Raw genomic sequence first — 26044 nt, forward strand, 5'->3', positions numbered from 1 at the left:
CTTTCTGTCACGCGCCGGGAAGGAGGCCTCCTTACCACGGACGCCAAGACCGGTCGCAAGCGACTCGCGGTCTCCATAAGTGTACACGTTAACCCTAGCTAGCGACCTTTGTCTAGCATAGGATCCCAATTGGATTTCCTTTAAAGTTGGCGAACCAACACAGATAGGATACATATAAAAACATAAACATTTTTGGCAGTCAATCATTTCATAAACATTTCATTTCATTTCATGAACATTTCATTTTCATTTCATAAGAGTCATTTATCATTTGGGCATAATAATAAACTGAAATTAACAGTTAAAATCATCTCATGCATATATTCGTATAAGAGGCCTACGACACGCAGGGGATCTCTATATACGTATAGTAAAAGTAATGCCCACCTGGATAGGCAAAGCCTGAAGATCATAATCACATAACCTGTCTTGGGAAAACAGTGCTAATCCCCTTGGTCCACAAAGCCTACAAGAAATTCTATTCTTAATAGGTCTCCTTGAATCTAATCTTAAGTCATGGTGTAGTGCTTAACATTCTATGATTCACTTAGCCGGGTTTTTAATGAATAAATAATTAAAAACATTTCTCTTGAGTTAAGAACACCAACAATATTCTTACTCATCTTTCTTTAATAATTGGAATTATAAATAAAACCAATTAAATCATAAATACTTTTTATTTCATGATGCAAATGAAAATTACTTAAAATATGCACTTAATAATAATTTAATATTATTATAAAAATTATCCTTTAAATAAATTAATCAAACTAATAATAGTTCAATTAATTAAAAATAAGAAAGCCCAATTTAATTAATTGAAGGCAATCCAAAGTCTTTAAAAATAATTAATCAAACTAATTAATAGTCTAATTAAATAAAATAGGGAAGCCATTTAAATAGATGAAATAGAGCTCATGCTTAAATAAATAATAGCCCATATAAATTTAAAAGATGAGGCCCAACTCAATAAAATATGAATGGCCCAGACTGAATAAAATAAATCGGGCCCAGCTAAATAAAATTAAAAATCGGCCCAAGCTTTTAAAAATCGCAGCCCAAATCTATTTAAAAATCGAAGCCCATCACTCATAAAAATCGGCCCAAATACTCGGCCCAAATAAGGAAATAACAAAGCCCAACCTTTAAAATTTTCGGCCCATATGCTCAAGCCCACTCCAAAGCCCAACACCCCCAACCCTTCTCTATCTTCTCCCTATCAGCCGCACACCCTCTCTTATCTCTCATCTCACGCACACACTGAAACAGACATTCTCAAGCGGCGCCCCTCCCTTCTTCTTCGGCGAAGCGCCGCCTCCGTCACCGGCGAGAGCGCAGCCCCTCCGGAACCCTCGACTCTCATCCCCGTCCTCTCTTTTTCGCTTTTCGCTCACTCCCACATACTTAGCGCCGCAGCAGCAGCCGCCGGTAAAGCGACAGCCGCCGTTGCACAGCTCCCTCTCCCTCGCTCGTCTCTCGCCTAGCCCGCTCGGAATGACAGCAGAGCCGTCGAGCCCTCTCCCTAAATCCCCAGAACTCGAGCTATAACCCCTGCCTCCTGCAACCTCCGGCGAGCAGCGGCCAAAACCGCCACCACCGTCTCTCTCATGCTCAAGCTTGACCGGCGATTACCAGTTGCTCCACGCCACCGGCATCCGCCTACCTCTTCTCCGAACCTGCACTCTCAGAAGCCATCCTCACAGAGCTCCGGCAACCGCGGCAGTGCCACGACCGCCACCCTCTTCCCCCGACTCGATTCAACCGTCAACGACAGCAGCAACAGAAAAACCATCCACCGCCTCCTCATCCCTCTCTCTCTCTTTACCAGAACATCACCCTCGACTCTCCCTCGTCCCTGCCCTTGGCCGGACAGCAGCGGCGGAGCCGCCGTGCCCTGGCCTCTCCCTCATTCTCTCGACTTTCTCAGCTAGCAACCAAGCAACCCGACTCGACACAGCAAGTATGGAAATAAGGAGATTCAAAGCTACAAACTTTTTCTCAAATTATTTTTTTTATTACTCGAATGATGTATAAATGTATGCTTGTGTCTCTGTGCTTCAATTCGATATGCATAAAAGATATGCACTGACGATGAGATGAATGAATGTATGCTTATGCCTCCTTGCTTTTGGCTCAATTAAGAACTACAATAAAATGGAATAAGGATTTAGAAGTAAAACCTTTAGAAAGGTTTCGGCTGGGTCGGTTTGCTTGAATTTGTGTGGTAGCTGAAATTGATTCACATATGGTATATTCATTGAGGTGGAGAGTTTGTGTTGTAAGAAATAAATTATGAAATTATGATTGCAGTTCTTACCTCTGCACTTGTTCGTTGGGTTTCCTTGTGAGAGTGAAATATGGCAAATTGTGTGGGAGATTGAGTAGAAGTGGAAGGGGATGGGTGAAGTATATCAGTGGGTGTGCTGCAGTAGGCATGCTTTTTGCAGGGAGTTGGTGGTGGGAGTGGGTAGTGTCTTAGTGATGTTAACTTTGCAAAAAGGAGGGAGTAGGTGGGTAGGTGGGTGTGTGTTAGGTGAGGGAGAGAAGTAGGTGAGAATAAAATAAAATAAAATAAAATAAAAATCTTCCGGGTTGTACTATGAAAACTGTAATAATCGTTCAGTGTTCGCTTAAATAAATAGTTCGTGAAAATATTTGAAAGCTAAATTAAATAAATATGCAATGCATATAAATTCAATAACTAAATTTACAAATGTTTTTGTAAATCATATTTATTTTTGTTGGAATTAAAAATAAATTCATTTTCTTTATATCCGGCGTGAATCATCTTACTTCTAAATTTCGAAAATAAATTCTAAATTTAACTCAGGGAAACGGGGTATTACATTCCTCCCTCCTTATAAAAATTCCGTCCTCGGAATTGCATATCTGGTATTCTATCTTGTGATACTAGTCATTCGTTTCATTCATCTCTTTTGTGGCCTTTTCCATCCTGTGATGGTTCCACTACATGACGAGAACAATATTATTGCCTCGTAAAACTTGAATCTTGCGATCAAGTATCTGGACTGATTTCTCATCACAACTTAGGTCCTGGCTAGGACTACTTCATCTTGCTTAATCACATGCTTTCTTAATTGCGAGGTGCTATACGTATTGTATACATCCACAATGCTTGGTGGCAGAGCCAACTTATAGGCTACAAAGACCTAACTTATCTAGGATCTCAAAAGGTCCTATATAACGGGGTCGTAACTTGCCCCTCTTTCCGAAACGTATAACTCCCTTTGAGGGAGAGACTTTGAGGAAAACTCGATCCCCAACATTAAATTCTAATTCCAATCGGCGTTTATCGGCGTAAGACTTTTGTCTATCTTGAGTTTCTTTGATTCTTTGCTTGATGTGGTCGACTTTCTCAATCGCTTGTTGGACCAGTTCAGGACCTAACAACATTCTTTCACCCACTTCATCTTAGTAAAGTGGTGAACTACCTTAATTGTTTCCTTCGTCCTAAGTCACCTTCTCAGATTTGACTAGGAAATTCTAACATCAAACTTTTCTCATCATCTTGGTAACTTTCACTTAAAGATTAATGGCACTCCTTCTGCCATGTAAACTCATTTTCTCATTTCCAAATGATTATTTAATGGGGTTTCTAAGTTTCCATTGTGGTGGCGTTCCAACTTTTATTCTTGTTGTAGCTTCTGGCACTTTAGCCAAAGCATTCACTCTCTTACCTTGAGCCTACTAGCCTTGGGGTTGGGTTATACCTTAAGTTTAGTTCTAGTGTTTTCCTTCCATTTCCTTTTTCTTTACCTCCATCTTGAGGTGGTGTACATATCTTGTTTGTGCGTGAACTTTTTCCTTCTCCAATTGTTGTAGTGACTCGGTGGTGAGAGTCTCGTTCATTGCTTGTTCCTTCATAATATCTCCCTAGTTTACTAGGGGAATTGAAAATCTCATGCCGCAATTCATTTACGAACTCCTTTACGCATTTCTCATTATTCATTTATAAATGACTTAAATAAGCATTTTAAACTCCATTAAAAAGGAATTGATTTAAAACACTTTAATCTTTTTAAAATCCATACTCATAAAGCCTTAACTCATGCTCTATCTCATATTCTATCTCTTTACTCAACTCTATATAACTCTCCACTCATCTCAAATCCTTAAGTTCAAGGATAAGTTTCAAGAAGATCATGGTACTAAGTCTCGATTTATCTCTCATATAAGGCTCGTCCAATCTCATTCAACACATAGACAACACAATCACATAAAGCATATAAGAAAACACAATCAAACATTATCAAAACATGCTCTGTTTTTACACTGACTCAACTTCAAAATCTATCCTGTTCTTACTTCGACACCTCCTGGACTCGAGACTCATACCAAAAGAAAGGTCTTCGAGTCTATTTTCATATAAAAAAAATAGAGTCAAAACTCCAAGTATTGTAGGAGATATGACTGTTTTACTACAGTTTACCATATTCGGCAGTTTTGAGCAATCGAAAACTTGGATTTTTGAAAAATAGTAAATGTTGTCAAACTGAGCTCAAATTTTGTGGATATCTAGCTAACACAATAAGGTTAATACCATAAAATTTTGGAAAGCTATATCACACAGGAAGCTACTGAAATGAATGACTCTTTCCCCTGCTCTCTGAAACTCTCGGTAGTAATATGCAGTTTCGGTTTTGTATTTTATAAAAATAGTAACTGAAGTCCAAATGACTTGAAATTTTACTGATGTTCTCAAGACTCATGTAGAGACTTGGTATAAAATTTTCAAAGCTTTTTGACATTTAAAAACCGTCGATCACAGTAGGTCAGTAGGCCTACGAAATTCACCAAAATCTCATCTCAAACTCTTAAAATACTCAACTCAACATTCCTTCAAGGAAACTCATCAAAGCTCATTTTAAACACATATAACACTCACAAACATTCAGGCACATTATAATGCTCATCATACTCAAATCTTGACTCTCTTCTTACATCATAACCTCAAATCTCTAGTAAAACGTTTCAATGAACGCATCATTAAAATTCTCTTTTCATTTTCATGCACAAAATTACTCAATTATTCAACACGATCTCATTCATCATATAAATCATTATACACATATAGATTCCCTTTTATCATGTACTAAACTCTAATGAAACTTCATGTATCATTATAAAACTCTTAAAAAAAACATGACAACTTTCACATAATGGTCATAAAGCAATTAAACCTCATTTTATCAATCATCGACTTCTCAAAATATGAAAACTCAAAAACTCATATAAACTAAACTAAGTCAAAAATTTTCTTAGCCAACAAAAGACTTACTCAAACATAATTATACACTAATATCATGCTCAAATACATATATCTTAAGCCAAAATCACTTTAATAACACATAGGCAAAAAGTCCTAATTTTTATTAAACTAAACTCTTTTGAAAATATCACTAATCATGTATAACCTATTGATCAAATCATAGATCTAACATCCTAGGTTACCAATTAGCACAAATCAACATCATAAAACAAGATCACATATAGATACACATGTATGTCATCTTCTTCCTCAAACTAACACTTTTCATTTTTCACCTCTCAACCTCAAGCTTCAATCTCATCCATCATTAATCATCTAAATCATCTCATAAACTCAAATCCATCATCAATACATCAATTGATCCATAGGATCTCAACATCCCAATTTTAGGTAAACTAACCTAATAGAAAAATCTATATCTCATGGCTAATCATCAAGATATTCATATATATTAACTCAATAATCATCAATCATCATATAACTCAAGCCAATTCAAGAAAACAAACAACAAAATTTCGTAGGGTTTCAAGCCCCTAATTTTCGAAAATTTCATAGAAATAAGTTGGGTGATTTTCTTGCTCAATCATGATCATATACTCACATATAACATCATACAATCTAGATCTATAAAAATAAGAATCACTTACCCAAGATTAAACAAAGATCAAAGTTTTCCTTTCTCACTCTTCAAACCAAACCCCACGGTCCTCTTGAAATCTTCAAGAATTGAAAGGTGTTTATGTTGATTTGGTGGAGGAATTGATCTTGATGTGAACTTGGAAGCTTTGGTGATTCATCTATGGTGATCTTTTGGAGCAAAATCGGAAGAGAGGGAGAGAAATTGAGAGTGGCCGAATGGTGAAGAAAATGAGGAAAATGAAGTGAATTTGTCTTGCTTAGGAAGGATGATTGGAGACCAAACACTATTCACCATTTAATAGTTGTCCCCCCCTAAACCTATACACTAATCCCTTCCCTTCATCTTCATACCACACGTCCACTTCAAGTAAGGCTAAGGAAATTAATCACATGCTTATTAGATTAAAATAATCATGTGTGTGTAAGGTTGTGTAGTCTATAATAAATCATGTGTTAAGCTACATTAATAAAATCATAAAAGACTAATTACTAATTAATGCAATGCTATAACACAAAACTATTGTGACCAATATTTAAAATAAATATGGCACTAATATTAGTGCACTCACTCAATTATAATATTCCTCATCATAGGAAAAATAATTTGAAAATATTTTGTTTGGAAAAATTTTCATAAACCGACATTCTTTGATTTCTCGGTAAAAATAAATTGCACTTGCTTTGAAAACTTAATTAAAATTCCAAGTGCTAAGGTTATCAAATAAAATCATAATAACTTGCTCACAATGACATACGTAACAAAACTCACATAATCAATCAGTCACGTAATTTCACATAATATCACGTCAAAGCAGTCGGCAAACACAGACAAACTAGACGTCTCTCCGACCTTTTTTTTTTTTTTTTTTTTCTTTCTTTCTCGACTCTATTTTCAACTAATTATTCATATTTTCTTAATAGCAAAGTCAATCTCTCTGACATCTCAGTATTCTCAATAGTGTTAAGACACTATCTCACAACATAGGGAATAGTACGGGGTGTTACATGTACTATCAAATTTAGATAAAATTCATGACTTCATGCATAATTTAAAATTCACGTGGCTCATATAAATACACTTAACTCACCAATTAAAACTTATGCACCACATTTATAAAAATTTTCCTTTAACTAAGCACATTAAAACACATACATAACGATTAAATCACATCAGATAAATCAAACCAATTTTTATTATAAATGGATGCCGAATCCTAATTATTAATAATTAAGCCCTTAATCAGGGATTAAAAGTCGGGGTATGATATACTATCCCCCTTAAAAGAAATTTCGTTCCGAAATTTGTACCACAGGAAATAATTCTGGGTATTTCTCCTTCATGCTAAACTCGAGTTCTCACGTCGCCTCTTCTTGATCATGGTGCTTCCAAAGAACTATTACTAAAGGTATCGACTTATTCCTTAGTACTTTAACTTTCCGATCTAGAATAGATTCGGGTCTCTCCTCATATCAATTGGATTCCTAATTCCAATTTATATACACGAGATTTACTTGAGAATAAGTTCCCTCGTTCTTTTGCGGCGGTTCATTGCTTCTACCTCATTCCAAAGGCTCATCTACGGGGTATTCTATTTTTCAAAGACCAAAATGGTCATCAACCCATTTCTTGTTATCTACACATGCACACAACAACTTTCCTATGAATCTATCTTAAAACTATCATAGACCAATTAACTTAAGTCCTCGTACTCGAACACTATATTACGGTCTTAGCTTAAACTCTGAATTTCTATCATAATGAGTGGTCGATATCACTAATAGGACAAAGACTAATCTCAACTAATCACAATGAGACGCAATTATATGAAGCCATAGTTTGGGTAGTATACTACATCGGTAGACTAACACTTCTTGGTCTTATCAAACAAGGGGATCTATTATGACAACTCACGAGTTGCAAGGCTTAAACTTAACACAACATCAAAACAAGGTGTTGTAGAAATTGTTCAAGAGAATCAAAAGAATGACCAGAGGGTATGAAATGATTAACTACTAGGTCGAACAAAATGACCTCGAGTATGAACTCATCTGGCTTTTCAACCGAAAGTTGAAACACATGGGTTTTCAACCCAAAAGACGTCTACTGAGATTTGGATCATGTGGACTGGCCAGGTCCAACATCATCACCTCCCAGTCACACGAGAAACATCGTCCCGAACTTGAAAGGCCATGAACATACTATACATAACAAAACATAAGTTCATTATGACAATTAAACTTATCTTAAGGTTCCATATCCTATTGATCTCAAACTTAAGACATATACACACAGACATACGTACACAGGCAAAACACTCTATTCATAAAATCTATCCTGTAGCAAAAGTCGATTTGATATTCCATCGTACTTGAACATTTGAACGTAGAGACTATGGTTCAACCTTTGATGCAACGTTTACCTTGAATTCGTCGCGTATCGTCATTCTGTGTTTTTCCTTTACCTCGTACATATCTTTCCATTCCTCTTTGTAGTTCAAAAGAATCATTGTTTTCTTGAGGGAGCTGAAATGCTCTAAGTTCTCTTTCATTCTTCTACATCATCACCTTAAGAATCTAGATTGTAGAGATATCCTACTAATCTAGTAGTCTATGTTCTTTTAAAATTGTGATCATGCAACTTATAGCAATCTATGTTCTCCGGGAAAACATATGTCAATTTTTCTATCATTCGTCTGATCATAACATCATAGATTGCGAAAATATGCCATGAAAGGCAAAACATTCAACATTTCATCATAACCTGCTCTTCACATAAACATATTCATGAAGCATTTTAGAACATTAACATCTTTAAAACGTTGAAACTGCAGTTACCTTCTTTCCTTGATTGAGCACGATGCAATGGAGTGTTGAGCGGTGCCATATGAACCCGTGTAAGTCTAAAGAATCAAACTAGACTCGACTCTTTAGAATAAGGTTTCTAGGGCCAGAGCGAACGAACCGCTCTGATACCACTCTGTCACAGCCCACTATCCCAATGACGGGTTAACCGGGGTTATGACTTGGGGTGAACAATAAGAAATGGAAATGGACAATTACTTAACATTAAAGTATATGAAAATATCACTTATAGATAAAAAGCTAGGATCATATATGATCATTTGGATACTTATAAAACATACACATAAAAGAGAACTGATTAAGGTGGGTTACCCAATAACACGTGTAACAACTTCATAACATAGAGTTATCCTAATCAAAGTGTTTTGCAGCGGAAAAACGTGTGAGATATACATATGAAGATGTATACTCAAGGTTATATTTCTTGAAATGTCAAAGGAACACCCGCTCAACATCATTCCATTCCATCAACTGCTCAACCTGCACATTTAGAAATACATGCAGGGCTGAGTATAAAAATACTCAGTGGGCATAGCCGAAAATACAATCATGCATAACATATATATATATATATATATATTGAACTGCCAACAGTAACACACAGGGGTTTTCTTGAAAGTCCTGCGCTTACTAAAATATTTCTTTCATTTTCATAAAGTCGATCGGCCGATCATTTTCCTTCATATGATCCATATCTGTTCCTTTCTATCACGCGCCGGGAAGGAGGCCTCCTTACCACGGACGCCAAGACCGGTCGCAAGCGACTCGCGGTCTCCATAAGTGTACACGTTAACCCTAGCTAGCGACCTTTGTCTAGCATAGGATCCCAATTGGATTTCCTTTAAAGTTGGCGAACCAACACAGATAGGATACATATAAAAACATAAACATTTTTGGCAGTCAATCATTTCATAAACATTTCATTTCATTTCATGAACATTTCATTTTCATTTCATAAGAGTCATTTATCATTTGGGCATAATAATAAACTGAAATTAACAGTTAAAATCATCTCATGCATATATTCGTATAAGAGGCCTACGACACGCAGGGGATCTCTATATACGTATAGTAAAAGTAATGCCCACCTGGATAGGCAAAGCCTGAAGATCATAATCACATAACCTGTCTTGGGAAAACAGTGCTAATCCCCTTGGTCCACAAAGCCTACAAGAAATTCTATTCTTAATAGGTCTCCTTGAATCTAATCTTAAGTCATGGTGTAGTGCTTAACATTCTATGATTCACTTAGCCGGGTTTTTAATGAATAAATAATTAAAAACATTTCTCTTGAGTTAAGAACACCAACAATATTCTTACTCATCTTTCTTTAATAATTGGAATTATAAATAAAACCAATTAAATCATAAATACTTTTTATTTCATGATGCAAATGAAAATTACTTAAAATATGCACTTAATAATAATTTAATATTATTATAAAAATTATCCTTTAAATAAATTAATCAAACTAATAATAGTTCAATTAATTAAAAATAAGAAAGCCCAATTTAATTAATTGAAGGCAATCCAAAGTCTTTAAAAATAATTAATCAAACTAATTAATAGTCTAATTAAATAAAATAGGGAAGCCATTTAAATAGATGAAATAGAGCTCATGCTTAAATAAATAATAGCCCATATAAATTTAAAAGATGAGGCCCAACTCAATAAAATATGAATGGCCCAGACTGAATAAAATAAATCGGGCCCAGCTAAATAAAATTAAAAATCGGCCCAAGCTTTTAAAAATCGCAGCCCAAATCTATTTAAAAATCGAAGCCCATCACTCATAAAAATCGGCCCAAATACTCGGCCCAAATAAGGAAATAACAAAGCCCAACCTTTAAAATTTTCGGCCCATATGCTCAAGCCCACTCCAAAGCCCAACACCCCCAACCCTTCTCTATCTTCTCCCTATCAGCCGCACACCCTCTCTTATCTCTCATCTCACGCACACACTGAAACAGACATTCTCAAGCGGCGCCCCTCCCTTCTTCTTCGGCGAAGCGCCGCCTCCGTCACCGGCGAGAGCGCAGCCCCTCCGGAACCCTCGACTCTCATCCCCGTCCTCTCTTTTTCGCTTTTCGCTCACTCCCACATACTTAGCGCCGCAGCAGCAGCCGCCGGTAAAGCGACAGCCGCCGTTGCACAGCTCCCTCTCCCTCGCTCGTCTCTCGCCTAGCCCGCTCGGAATGACAGCAGAGCCGTCGAGCCCTCTCCCTAAATCCCCAGAACTCGAGCTATAACCCCTGCCTCCTGCAACCTCCGGCGAGCAGCGGCCAAAACCGCCACCACCGTCTCTCTCATGCTCAAGCTTGACCGGCGATTACCAGTTGCTCCACGCCACCGGCATCCGCCTACCTCTTCTCCGAACCTGCACTCTCAGAAGCCATCCTCACAGAGCTCCGACAACCGCGGCAGTGCCACGACCGCCACCCTCTTCCCCCGACTCGATTCAACCGTCAACGACAGCAGCAATAGAAAAACCATCCACCGCCTCCTCATCCCTCTCTCTCTCTTTACCAGAACATCACCCTCGACTCTCCCTCGTCCCTGCCCTTGGCCGGACAGCAGCGGCGGAGCCGCCGTGCCCTGGCCTCTCCCTCATTCTCTCGACTTTCTCAGCTAGCAACCAAGCAACCCGACTCGACACAGCAAGTATGGAAATAAGGAGATTCAAAGCTACAAACTTTTTCTCAAATTATTTTTTTTATTACTCGAATGATGTATAAATGTATGCTTGTGTCTCTGTGCTTCAATTCGATATGCATAAAAGATATGCACTGACGATGAGATGAATGAATGTATGCTTATGCCTCCTTGCTTTTGGCTCAATTAAGAACTACAATAAAATGGAATAAGGATTTAGAAGTAAAACCTTTAGAAAGGTTTCGGCTGGGTCGGTTTGCTTGAATTTGTGTGGTAGCTGAAATTGATTCACATATGGTATATTAATTGAGGTGGAGAGTTTGTGTTGTAAGAAATAAATTATGAAATTATGATTGCAGTTCTTACCTCTGCACTTGTTCGTTGGGTTTCCTTGTGAGAGTGAAATATGGCAAATTATGTGGGAGATTGAGTAGAAGTGGAAGGGGATGGGTGAAGTATATCAGTGGGTGTGCTGCAGTAGGCATGCTTTTTGCAGGGAGTTGGTGGTGGGAGTGGGTAGTGTCTTAGTGATGTTAACTTTGCAAAAAGGAGGGAGTAGGTGGGTAGGTGGGTGTGTGTTAGGTGAGGGAGAGAAGTAGGTGAGAATAAAATAAAATAAAATAAAATAAAAATCTTCCGGGTTGTACTATGAAAACTGTAATAATCGTTCAGTGTTCGCTTAAATAAATAGTTCGTGAAAATATTTGAAAGCTAAATTAAATAAATATGCAATGCATATAAATTCAATAACTAAATTTACAAATGTTTTTGTAAATCATATTTATTTTTGTTGGAATTAAAAATAAATTCATTTTCTTTATATCCGGCGTGAATCATCTTACTTCTAAATTTTGAAAATAAATTCTAAATTTAACTCAGGGAAACGGGGTATTACAAAATCACTCAAAAAAGAATATAGTAGAGAGTGCTCTACTCTATTAAGCTCAAATCTCACTTATGTGTGGTTTTTACTCACTTATTGCCTTTATTCGTCGTCCCAATTTTCATCTAATAAAGATTTATCCATAAAATCACAATTCTTCAATTCCAAAAGTATCAAGTCATCTACTTCATTACAAAGTGCAACTTGGCAGCATGCGTACACAAAACTAACAAACTAACACTCACTTGGCTAACATGCAAGAAAACAACAACTCAACATAGACACACAAAAACAAAGACATATCCCCCTCCTCACACTTAGACGTTGCTTGCCCTCAAGCAAACAAGAAAAAGCATAAAAAAGGGAAGCACACAAAAAGCTAACAAAAACACAAGACAAAAAACAAATCAAAGAGAAACAAAAAGAAAAAACAAACACAAGGGAAGGACATCACCGTGTACGTTGCCTTGTGGAGATGTCGGCAGAGGGCGGAGGGCGGCGGTTCTGGAGGAGGTCGCGGCGGCGGTGGTGTTTCAGGAGGAGAGATGCGAGTGGAGATGGAGGGCGGTAATGGAGGCTGGCAGTGGTAATTTCCAGATGCAGATGAAAAGATATGACAGCGGGAACATGGAGGTGTTGGATTGTGGAATTGGAGAGCAGCGGCGGGTGCAGGTTGGAGATGGAGGCTGGAGGTATGTGGCTGCGGCGGCGGTTCTGGAGTGGGTCGCGGCGGCGGTGGTGTTTCAGGCGGAGAGATGCGAGTGGAGATGGCTGGAGTGGGTTTTGAAGGAGGTGGAATTGAGAGGGAAACGATGGGGGAAATTTTGACTAGGTCAAATCCTCCATCAAATCCCAGAATTGCAGTTGACTCCACCACACTTAGCATAGTGTCCAATTTGACCCCAAATTCTCCAGAATCTTCAAAATGACACTCAAACCCTACCTCTTTCAAGTCTACCTTCGATGGCTTCACAACAGCTGACATAATCGGTTCTGTGCTGGTCGATTTGGGCATCCTGCTCGATAGGTGCCGAATTGGAATTTCGTCCGTGGAGTATAGCTGCATGATAATCTCTCGAATAGCATCATTCTCCTCTGTTTTGGCATCCTCATCATTCAGCACACTAAAAATAACTTGATCGAGCTCCTCTTCCCTGAAATTCTCAACAACATCATCAACCAAAGGATCAATCACAGTCATGAAAATAGATTCAGGATCCTCTTCGATTTCTGTTTCTGCCTCTGAATCAGGATCCGTTTGGGCAAACAGATCCTCTTCCGCAGTAGAGGCACTGAGATCAGCCATGAAAAAAAAGGTTCCGTCCGGGCAGACAGAGCAATCTCCGAATCCAACAGACCTTGCAGCTTCCTTTCCTTAACCTGGAGTTTTTTTTTTTTTTTTTTTTCAATCCTGCTAAAAAAACAACAGAAAAAAAATAAAATAGAATAGAATCAATAGGAAAAAGAAATTAATTAACACTGTTCCCCGGCAACGGCGCCAATTTGACACCATGACAGCAGAGGCGAACTCTTGGTTCGCGAGTCTCCCACCGTATTCTATCACTACATGGGCGGAGATGAAAAGGCTATTCCTGGAGCACTTTTTCCCTCCCACCAAGACGAACGCGCTAAAGAAGGAGATCAGTGGTGCAAAGCAGGAGTATGATGAATCGTTAAGCGCCTACTGGACCAGATTTAGAAGATTGGTGGATAGTTGCCCAAACCATAAGTTTTCTGAGGGTGACTTGTTGCAGTATTTCTACCAAGGGATGACCGTTGACACTAAGAATTTGGTGAACTCAGCAAGTGGAGGGGGATTTTCCCAAAACACGGTGAGTGAAGCCAAAAGATTAATTCAACACTTGGTGGAAGCTACGAGGGAATATGAGGATCCGCGCATCCAACTGCTCAAGAAAGCTGCTCAAGCTAGTTCATCAGATTTTGAGGAGAAGTTCGAAGCAAGGATGGGGAAATTGGAGAGAATGTTGAGTACTGTGGTGGAGAAGGTTGCAACCGCTGGACAACCGACAGAAAAGCCATGTGGAGCATGCGGTAATTCAGGCCACACGAGTTTGCAATGCACAAGGGATGAGGAAGAGTATCAAGCCCATGCAAACCCTTCCCACAATTTTTACAGCTGCGACGCGCCACTGCCCCATTTGCCTAAACGGGACCAGTACGCGAACAATCACAATGCTCCATGGCGAAACCATCCTAATTTTCGATGGAGAGATCCCGAGCCGAAGCAACCACCAACGATGCAGCAGCCATAGCAGCAAAACTACCGTCCTCCACATCAAAGGACGGGGTATCAAGCTCCACAAGCTCAGCAACATCCTCCCGAGAAGCAAGGCAAGTCACTTGAGGAGATGATGGTAGATTTGATAGGCAACCAGCAATTTCTGCAAAATAATGTGCAACAGCTTCAACAATCTCAAACCGAGCAGAAGGTGCAGATTGAGGGGTTGGCACGTCAAGTGTCTCAACTCGCAACTTCCGTGAATCAACTCAAGGGCCATCAAGGCAAATTGCCATCGCAAGTCCAAGTGAATCCTCAGGAAAGTGTGAACTTGATCACCTTGAGAAGTGGCAAAGAATTGGATGAACCACCAATCAAGAAAGTGGAAAAAGCTCGAGAAGGCGAATCTGGCGAGAGCAACTGTTTGCCCAAACAGAACGATTCTGAAGAACTAGTGCTCACTGGAGGTCAATCTGGAAATACGTCTCGTTTGCCCAAACAGGACGATGAGTCCGAAGCTGTGCGGAAAGGAAGGGAGGCAGAACGAGAAAGGGTTGAAGATGATTCGACCAAGGAGGAACCAATACTGAGCCTCCGCGATCCTAAGTTTGTGCCACCAGTACCTTTCCCAAGAAGGTTAGCAAGGAAGAAGCCTGAGGAAGAGATCAATGACTTCATGAAGATATTCGAGAAGTTGGAGATTAATCTTCCATTCCTCCAAGCACTCGAACTCCCTCATCTGAGCAAGTTTTTGAAGGACTTCATCGCTGGAAAGCCTAAGAAATCTGGAAAAATTGTGATGGGCGAGAACGTGTCAGCAGTGATACGAAAAGAGTTGCCGCCCAAATGCAAGGATCCAGGTATGTTTTCTCTGCCATGTTTCATAGGTGACACCAAGATTGAGCATGCCATGTGTGATCTAGGAGCTTCTATTAATGTCATGCCTTTAGCTGTTTATAATAGCCTAATTGGTGTGAAGTTGGTGGCTACTAAGGTGGTGATTCAGTTGGCTGATGGGTCACGTGTTCATCCTGAGGGTCTTCTAGAGAATGTTCTTGTAAAGGTGCATGATTTTGTTTATCCTGCTGACTTTTATGTGGTGAAAATGAGTGGTATGCAGTCGAAAGAGTCAGCTGGTGTTCTGTTAGGTCGTCCTTTCTTAAGGACCACTAGGGCAGTCATTGATGTTTATAGTGGTACCATTTGTTTGGATTATCATGGAGAAAAGTTTACTTTCAACATTGATGATACCATGAAAAGTCCCCTTGTTGTTAAAACTGTTTGTGCCACTAACATTACTGACCCTTCTGTCCAAGAACATCTTGAGACTAAATCTGTGCAGGACAAGTTGGAACCGACCTTGATCAAAAGAGCAACTGGTCTTGATGCTCGTGGGATGAACAATGAAGAAGTCAAAGAATCTACCAAGTCTCTCCATGCTCACTCGAAATTGGCAGATTCTGGAAATACGTTCTGTTTGCCCAAACAGATCAAATTTCTTCATGCTGACTCAAAACTCACAGGTTTTGGACATACGGTTCGTTTGCCCAGACGGAAGCCACGTTATAGAACTCTGCATTTTAATGTGGAACCACCTGACTTAAAAGATAAGTGTGAGGAGGAGCTCCGTTTGGAAGCCTATAATACCAACATGGGGTATGCAGATCTAATAGCGATAGCTTATCACAAGCATCGATTCTGGAGAACATTTGAAGTCGGTGAAAAGGTCCGATTCATGCTTGGAAGGCAATGGATAGGTCCTTTTGAGATACAGTCTGTTTGGCCAGGCGGACCAGTGGAGATTAAGAGTTTGGCTACGGCAAAGACGTTTGTAGTCAACTATCACAAGTTGGAGCCATATTGTGATGCATCTCATATGACAACAGTGGAAGAAATTCCATTGTCACCTCAGACGAGATTCTGATTGCATCAATAGTCTAGCCAAAGACTTTAAATAATGGCGCTTATCGGGAGGCAACCCGATTTTCTTTCCCTTTTATTTTCTTGTTTTGCCTTTCTCTTCCTTTATTTTTGTTTCGTTAAGTTTTCCTTTCAGTTTCTTAGTTTCACTTCCTTAATTTTAATTTTTGTTATGTTTCAGTTAAAAAAAAAAAAAAAAGATGGCGGCCCTACAGGAGAGCATAGCAATCTTGAGCGCCACGATCAGGCAGGAGCTGCGGCGGCAGCGCGCGCGGTGATTCCCTTCCTTTTTACTGTTCTTTTTGTTTGTTCTTGCATTTTTTTTTCTGTTTTGTGTGTCGTTCTGTGTTTTTAGTTGTCCCTTACTTATGCTTTATTTTGTTTGCTTGAGGGCAAGCAAAATCTAAGTGTGAGGGGGGCGTCTTTGAGTCTTTATTTTTGTTGAGTCAGTTTATGTTGAGTTTTGTGAGTTTTCTGGCCAAGTAATTGATAAGTTCAGTTGTCGGAGCATGCTATTAGATTTGAATATGTGTGATAACTTGATCTTTTTCTACTTAAAAATTGAGAACTTGTGATTGACAGTGTGTGTTTTGATTAAATGATGTCTGGAATGACAAAATAAGGGCGATGAGTGAATCTAAACTACACATAAGTGAGGTATTGAGCCTAATAGAGTAGAGCACTCTCTACTAATTTTTGTTTTGAGAGATTTGATGATCCATGAAGTCGTGATATTAAGTGTGTCATATGTGGTGAATGATAAGAGGCACTAGGGTAGCCATTTGGCCTGTTTTTGAATTCCTACCCATACACTAACCCCTAGTGAGCCATGTTTGAGCCTTTGCCGTTATTGTTCATATTAGTCACTATATATATATAGCCAAGGCCTGTTTTTCATGTGAACTTTCTCTTTGGCCCTATTGTGCATGTTAGAATTGAATTGCATCCTAATTGAATTTTTGAGGAAGATGCATAAGGATGCTTGTTTGCCCAAACAGAACCCGAGCTAAAACTAAATTCTGAACCTAGACAGATGGTCTGTTTGGCCGAACAGAGGAGGATGTTGACAGTTGGGCAGATTGTTTTTGATGTACTCTTTGCATGATTGTGTTGTTTTAATGAAGTGGTGCAGAAAAAGAAGAAAAAAAAAACAAAAAAAAGAAGAGAAAAACAGAAAGAAAAAAAAAAAGAGAGAAAAAAAAAAGAGAAAATAAAGGTTGCACCAAGGTTGAATTAGTATATGCATTGAGTTGTTTGATGATTGTTGCCCATAGTTTAGTTGGAAGTTGCTCTTCATATGTTTAGAATTCTCTGGGTGTGATTTGATTCGAGCATGCACGATATTTGATCTTCAATGTTTGAGCTTAGGACCCCTAGGATCTTGCCTACATCATTGATAGTCCTTAGCCCCATTACAACCAAAGAAGAAAGACCTCTTTGAGCCATAATGTGACTGCGAAATATCATGACTAATTGGAGTTTCTTTTTGTGTGAGAATAGCCTTATCTTATGGAGAGATTGAATGAGCGTGAGAGTTGCACTCATTGTTGCCCCATTTGGACTAGATTGATAATGAAAACACATTTTGGAGGTTCATGTTCTTAGTTCGAGAGTTGGGAAGTGATGGTGAATTGCATGATTCGATTTGATAGAATGTTGCATTCCTGATGCTTTGATGTTGCTTGGTTAGTCGTTTGGTTTGTTCGTGTCTTGTTTCGTTTCCCTTTTTACTTTCATGTTCTTTGCGTGTGTTTGTTGTGTCTGTTTTCAGTTCGTTCGTTTCTAGAGTCTTCGTGTCAAGGGAGAGAGTTGCTTCTAGGGGCTGAATTTCACCATTAATTCTTCTCTTATTTCATACTTGAGGACAAGTATGATCTAAGTGTGAGGGGATTTGATGTGTGTATTTTAGCTACCTAGTTTAGTGTGCGTTTCATCGTGGTTTCATGTGATATTACATAGTGTAATACCCGGACTTTTGATGACGTGTTTAATTGCTTGAGTTTGAGTAATTAGGGTTTAGATCCCTTGTTTGATTTACTTTGTAAACAGATGAGGAGTTATATGAAGTTTTCTTATTATTTTTAAGATGTTGAGATGTTCTTTCGATGATGTAAGAATGATGTGAGATTTTATATTCGTATTTGAGTTTGAGTATTTGAATAATTCGAGATAATTATTTGAATGAGAACGATGAACTCGGAAGTGAAATCTGAGTCCGTTAAAACGTTTTTGAAAATTTTGACTTTTTGACGATAAATAGTAAAATACTGCTATTTTGTCTTTTTGTCGACTTTCAAAATCTTACGTGCACGTCGTCGAGAAATATTCTTAGTTTTTCGATACGAGTCCAATAATGAAAGTTTTTATTTTTGGACGACGAGTGAATAGTAAATCGGGATTTCTCGATAAACGTGTAAATCTCGTTTATCAGAATTTCGAGAACGAGCTTGTATTTTCTATATTTATATAGAATTACGAGTGTAATAAAAGTGAGTAGGAGTTGAGAGGGCGAGTAACGAAGAGTATGGGTAGTTAGTCGTTAAAACGAGACGAGACGAAACGAGATATTTAACGACTAAATATCTAGGCCTACCCTACCAAAACCACCCCCCAACCGCCCACTACCCTTAACTCACGCTGCACACAACACACACACACACTAATTTGTGCTGCACACACACTAAACCACATTAGAAACACACACACACTTCACGTAACACCATTGTTGAGAAGCTTAAGCTTTTGACCTCCGATTTGAGCACCGAGACGAGCGCCGATCATCTTTTCGATCACGTATCTAAGTAGGTAAGATCTCTACCTACGTTTTGATGGTTTTCTTTTCGATTTTCGTCGACGTCGAAAAACGTCGATTCTCGACTTTATTTTGAAACGACGTCGGATCGTCGTGAAATTTTAGTATGTTGTTCTTGGGTAGATGTTGAGCATGTTTAATGAAGGGAGTAAGAACGGAACGAACCGTAGCTATGAAACCCATGAGGGCAGCCCCATTTTTCACATATTAGCTTGTCTTTCGATTTTTGTTTGATCGTTTTGACTTGATATTTGTGCTTAGGGGTATGCTAGAATCGATATATATTAAATTCGTATTTTTCCAAGCACGAAAATTGTATAAATTTTTAGAGTATGATTATTTAAATTCGTGAAGTTTGAGACGTTGCATAATGAATATTATTGCGTATATGTATTCTACGATATCACATGAGCATGCTAATTGATTTATAATTTATGGATGATAATTGTTGAACGAAATTAAAACTGGAATTCTGTCAAAATTTTACAGCAGTTTCAAGCTTATGTTTCGATGAGTTTTCATTGCTTGATGGCTCTGAAATTTTAGTATGTTTATCTATGATATGTGTATTTCGTCGCTGCAAAATTTCATGTCTTGTGGATGATGTTTGCTATTTTAAAGATATTTTGAAAAATCCTTGACAGAATCTGTCAACTATTGGTAGACTTCACAAAAACGTTTATATCTATTAATCCATGAACGATTTTGCATCACCGTTTTTTTTAAACGAAACTAGACTTCAATACTTTTCTAAAAACATAAGATTTCGATTTTTATGACCTCTGAAACAGAGCAGTTTATTATTTCAAAAATGCCCTGTTCTGCTGTCATATTTGTCCAACAGTAAAAGTGTATGAGTTTCATTGTTTATTTGGCAGATCATATGAACGTTTTCTCTTGTGAAATTTTAACCAAATCTTCAAGGATACCTTTAGTTTTGGATGATTAAATTTGATGAAATTTTATTAAGGTTTGCCTTGGTTTCTAATGGCCTAAACAAAATTGGCAGAAACTGTCAATCTTTGACAGCCTGCACTAAAAGAGCAATATCTCCAAAAACCTTTAACCTTTTTGGTTAACTACCATTTTTAGAGTGAACTACACTTCATGAAGTTTTTGAGATCAATTGGTATGAGAGTTTATGATGATTGAGTTGGTTGTTATGAATTTTTAAAGATGACACAAAAACAGCAAAACTTTCTAGAAAACAACTTGATTATATTTGTTTTGATGGATGATACGATATGACTAAATGGTGTGAGTTGTGAGAGTTATGATTAACGCACATAAATGTTGGTATCTGACACTCGAACAATTGTTGTCGAGTATAAATGATAGTTTACTGATAAAGAGTTTTGATGATTTTGAATTGTTTGGTTTGCGTTGAAAAGATGTCAAGATGTTAAGTTTTGAGTCGAGAGACGAGTTCACGTAATGAGATTCACGCGTTGAAATCTCGTGGCTGACATTATATATGAATAGGTCATGCCGAAATTTTTAGTGAAATTAGAATTTGAGCATAGTCGATTCTTGTTGACCCGTGACTCAAATACATGCCTAATGGAAAGTTTAACTTTCTAATTGGTTAATTAGACGAGATGAGAGCGAATAGATCTGCTAAGAAAGTGGACTTTTCGATGTGTTAAATATTTCTTTTAATTGAAGCGCTGCTAATTATAACATAAGGATGTTATAATTAATGAGTAATGACGAGAGATAATAATTGTTATATTGATTAACAATCAAGAGAGATGAACATTAGAGATACTAATGTTTCATAAAAGAAATTAGATTATTAATCGAGGTTTCTTTTATAACTTCTCACCAATTCTTCATAACGATGAAGGTCCTTTTGGGAAGTAACGACTTGAGGGAGAGAGTGACGTTACTCATTGATACAGAGACACAACGAGGTGGGCATTACTTTTACTATACGTATATAGAGATCCCCTGCGTGTCGTAGGCCTCTTATACGAATGAATGCATGAGATGAATTAACTGTTAATTTCAGTTTTATATATCTATCAAACGAGTTTAATGCTACCTTTGAACAAGTTATTTCGTGACAAATCTTTGAACTGGAAAATATTACAACTGTTGTCTTGCCATAAAATGTTTAAATTTTAGTATGATATCTATCTGCTTTGGCTTTGCCAATGATGCAATCGAATTCGGGTCCTGAGCAGTTGATAGCTATCCTGCCAGGACTAGTGTACACCAGTGACCGTGAGTCATCTAGCGGGTTGGCCGGTCAAGTGACCGTGAGAGGTGGCCACCTCTCCGGCACACAGTTTCAGATATGATAGATTACAAAAGAACTTAGTCTGATCAGACGAACTTTAAGAATCACAAATGAACTTAGTAAGCTTGGGCCTTTTTAGCGAAAAACTCCATTGCTGTACTCATTATGATGGCATGACAATTTATAGTTTTGAAGCATGTATTTTTATACCTAGGCATACGTGCCCACTGAGTGCTTTTGTACTCAGCCCTGCATATGTTTTCTAAATGTGCAGGTTGAGCTGATGTGATGATGGTGCTGCAATGAGCGGAGTCTCCAGGGTTGTTAATAAATAGTTAACCTGTCTAGAATATGTCTTTATACATATGTCTAGCTACTTTCCGCTGCAAGATGTTGTTGATGTTATAATATGTTATGTCATACTTTGAGTCTTAAGAGAATGGTTGCATATGATGTATAACTTGATTAATGATATTAACTTTTATGCAGTCTTTCATAGACTGTTTTCAATTGAGTATTAATGAATAAAAATGACGAGTTTTATTAAGATTAGTAAGTTTTACGGCTATAAATGACGCCCCTTTTCTTCCCCTTCTTCTTTAACCCCATCCCTAGTCGTGGATCACTCGGCCTAACTATCCCTAGTTAGGGCGGGCTGTGACAGAGTGGTATCAGAGCGAAGGTTAAGCTCTGAATTAGAAGTCTTGAGTTTAGTCTAGAATGAGTCACTAGACTAATAGTTATTAACAACCGTGAGCTCAGCGCACCATCACACCAGGCTCAACGAGGTATGTAAAATTTCAAAGTTTATTTGACGTTAAATTTTGAAGAGCACGATGTTGAGGTTATATGATGAGTTATGATGTTACACTTTAAAGGTGCATAGTTTGAGTTTGAGGATGACAACATGATTAATAATGAGTTATTATGTTGTAAGAGCATATGTTGATGTTATATGATGAATCATGAGAGCGTTTATATCATATGATGTTATATGATTGAGGATGCATAATTATGAGTTATGATGTGATGTATTTGAGATGTTTTGTGATGAGAATTGTTTGAGCAGTTGTGATAAGTCACGATGATTTAGATGAAGGAATCTAATGTCATTGTTAAGAGAGATTTTTTTTTTTACTAAGTAGAAGGATGAAATGAGAACTTAGAGCTAAAGCTTGAGAGAATTAGCAATTGCTTTAAGTACTTGTTGGTTTGAGTTATGAGTTTGAGTTATGAGCTTGAGTATAATAGCATGATTAATGATGAGTTATTAGCATGCTGCAATGAGATATTGTACGATATGTTGAGTTATTTTGTGACGCGAGTTTTGCTCACGCAACCTTAATGGTACTTGAGGAGGTATCATGAGCCATAGTCTTTGGAGATGGCTTTGAGAGAGAATTGTTGAGTTGTCTTACTGAGTCACGATGATTTAGATTAAGGGATCTAATATCATTGTTTAGAGAGATTCCCTACTAAGTAAAGACGGGACGAGATGAGAATTTAGATGTTTTGAGCTTGAGTTTTAAGATAACAGTACTACTTAATAGGAGTTTTGCTAAGTTATGTTTTGTTTATTTCTGTTGCTGGATCCAAGTAGAGTTAGTTCCTAGAGTCACCTTTAAGTTCTCCTTATAGGTTGGCCAGGACTGTTGGCACTGCACGAAAGTGGACTGTTGTGAGATCGAACTCAGGAAAGATCGGATACGAGGACGAGGCGTACAGTATGTGGTACAGAGATACCCTAGCAGATTTTCAAACACATGTTCATAGACTATGAAAGGATGAAAGCCTTATGGTTGTTACTAGACTGGATGGCATCGTGCACCTAGTCCCCGTGCTACCAATCGAGTGGTAGGATTGAGCAAGGAAGAAAGCCACTCAATATGATGGGACATGTCGTCTTGAGCATTGGACCCACAGGAGATGGGATTGTTACAGATACCCAGATTTTCTATGTGGATCTACTGACCGGATGCTTGTTTTCTACCAGGGACTCTAGAAGAGTGTAGTAGATATCGAGTCGATCCTTGAGTATCAGTCACCAAAGATGATAAAATGATAAACGATAATGAGGATGAGAAGTAGCCGAGGAGGGCTAGAGTTGATGAGGATGAGAAGAGAAGTCGATGTAGGCTAGAGCTAAGGATGATCTTGAGAGTATGCGCGGTACACCCTCGTTTTTGATTAGTTGCAATTACATTGCGATGTATATAACTTACTTAGGAGATACTGGTACTTGAGATTTTGACATGATGATAGATAAGCATGCGAATTTAGTACCCTACTGATGTTAAATAGATGGATGTTCCTAGTGTGCTAAAGTAGCAACTAGATGAGTTAACTGGTAGCAATTACCGTAGGAGGTCCAGACCGAGACATAGTACTATTAATGGTGTCGGTTTAGAAGGGACATTACGATAGATACTATGGTTTTTGTAGGGTTTAAATAACCCCTTTATGTAAGCCCTCTAAAAAGAGGCATTCTACTGATGGATATATTAGGTTGACCAGAGTGGTCTTTTTGTTAGTATTTCGTGAGTGCTTATTGCCTTACAGATGAATGTTAAGGTGACCGTGAGGGTTTCCTTAAAGTTGAGTTAGTAAATTGAACTTGAGTTTCGAGGATGCTTAGAGCGTTGGTCAAGTTGAGTTTTCCTTTTGTGATTTCAAAAATGCCTCAAAGATGTCATCAAGAGTGTGATGTGAAGGATAGGCGGGATAATACTCCGCCACCACCACCGCAACATGAGAGGAGAGTCGAAAAATATTGAACTTTCGAAACAAGAGTCTAGAACATAGGACCCTGAGTTTAAGCTTTTAGCTTGCTGGTGTGAACTTAAGTTTTGTTATGTATAGTATGTTGAGGGTTTAGAAGACACAGAATTTCCAAGTTCGGGATAGTATATCCCGTGTGACTGGGGAGTGATTATGTTGGACCTGGCCAGTCCGCATGATCTAAATCTCAGTAGACGTGTTTTGGGTTTATAAACCCATGTGTTTCAACTTTCGGTTGAAAATCCAGATGGGTTCTTACTGTAGGTCATTTTGTTCGACCTGGTAGTTACTTCATTCTACCCTCTGGTCATTCATTTGAGTCTCTTGAACAATTTGTTTTGATGTTGTTCTAGGGTTGAACCCTTACAAATTTTGAGTTATCCTAGTAGATTCTTTTGATGTATAAGACCAGTGATAGGCACGTCAGAGGACTTTAACACCCGAGCAACTGGTAAACTACACCTGAGAACAATTCAAGGCTACTCTTGAGAAATATGTACCAAGGAGTACAGTAAGCAGCAAGAGGCTGACTATCGAAGTTTGATGCAAGGAAAGAAATCGGTTGTAGAGTATAACCGAGAATTCTGTGAGCTATCACGATTTGCTCATCAGAAGATGGATACTAATGATGAGATGTCTGAGTTTTATGTGCCGGTTTAAGGCAGGACTTTAAGGTAGTATTGGGCAAGTTATTGGATGCATCAGTTAGAATCCTGTTTAATACAGGAGCCTCACATTCTTTAAGTGTTTGAAACATGTTACCTTCAAACTCGAACCAAAACGAGCTAGTCCCAAGTTGAGAGTAATCACTCCTGTAGGAAGAGCTACTACAGTTTCTCACATGATTTCTAAATTAGAGTTTGAGTTGGGATCACTAAAGGTGAAAACAAAAACCTTGCACTTAATGCCTATGTGGAACGTAGACATTATTCTAAGGATGGACTGGTTAGCAGAGAAATTTGCCCCGATTGATTGTAAGAAGAGACAGATAACTTTCCAACCACCTGGGAAGGAACAGACATGTTTTCACGGCATTGATAGAAAGAAGAGAGTTCCAATCGTTTCGGCACTTCAGGCGTCGAAATTGGTAAAGAAGAAAGGAGCACAAGCTTACCTAGTTTACTTGAATGATGAAGGAGAATCAAGTAAAAAAAAAAAAAAAAACTTTGAGGATGTAGCAGTGGTAAGGGAATATAGAGATGTATTTCCCGAGGTCTTACCAGGATTGCCACCAACAAGATAGTTGGAGTTCACTATCGACCTAGAACCTGGATCAGCACTAGTGTCGAAGGCACCCTATAGAATGGCGCCTAAGGAGCTACAAGAGCTGAAGATTCAGCTACAAGAATTGCTCGAGTTAGGTTTTATTAGACGTAGTGTATCCCCGTGGGGAGCACCAGTCTTTTTTGTCAAAAAGAAGGATGACACGTTGAGAATATGCATAGATTATCGAGAGCTGAATAAATTGACACTCAAGAACAAATATCCTTTGCCGAGGATAGATGACTTGTTTGATCAATTACGAGGAGCGAGTTTTTCTTGAAAGTTGACTTGAGATCATAATACCACTAGTTCAAATTTTGACAGGAGGATACACCTAAGACAGCTTTTCAAATGAGGTATGAGCACTATGAGTTCATAGTTATGCCATTCGGTTTGACGAAGGCACCAGTAGTTTTCATGGATCACATGAATCGAGTGTTCCATCAATAACTGGATAAATTTAT

General features: G+C 38.4%; 1 long non-coding RNA gene across 1 annotated transcript; it reads right to left on the bottom strand.

The window, feature by feature from the left end:
• Window positions 1-8972: 8972 nt before the first annotated feature.
• On the bottom strand, window positions 8973-10184 carry LOC131017667 (uncharacterized). Its single transcript, XR_009099763.1, has 2 exons — window positions 9880-10184; window positions 8973-9271 (listed from the first exon to the last, which is right to left on the bottom strand). It is a non-coding gene; the product is annotated as an uncharacterized LOC131017667 (long non-coding RNA).
• Window positions 10185-26044: the final 15860 nt, after the last annotated feature.

Source organism: Salvia miltiorrhiza, chromosome 3 (genome assembly GCF_028751815.1).
Source record: "Salvia miltiorrhiza cultivar Shanhuang (shh) chromosome 3, IMPLAD_Smil_shh, whole genome shotgun sequence".
Lineage (NCBI taxonomy): Eukaryota > Viridiplantae > Streptophyta > Magnoliopsida > Lamiales > Lamiaceae > Salvia > Salvia miltiorrhiza.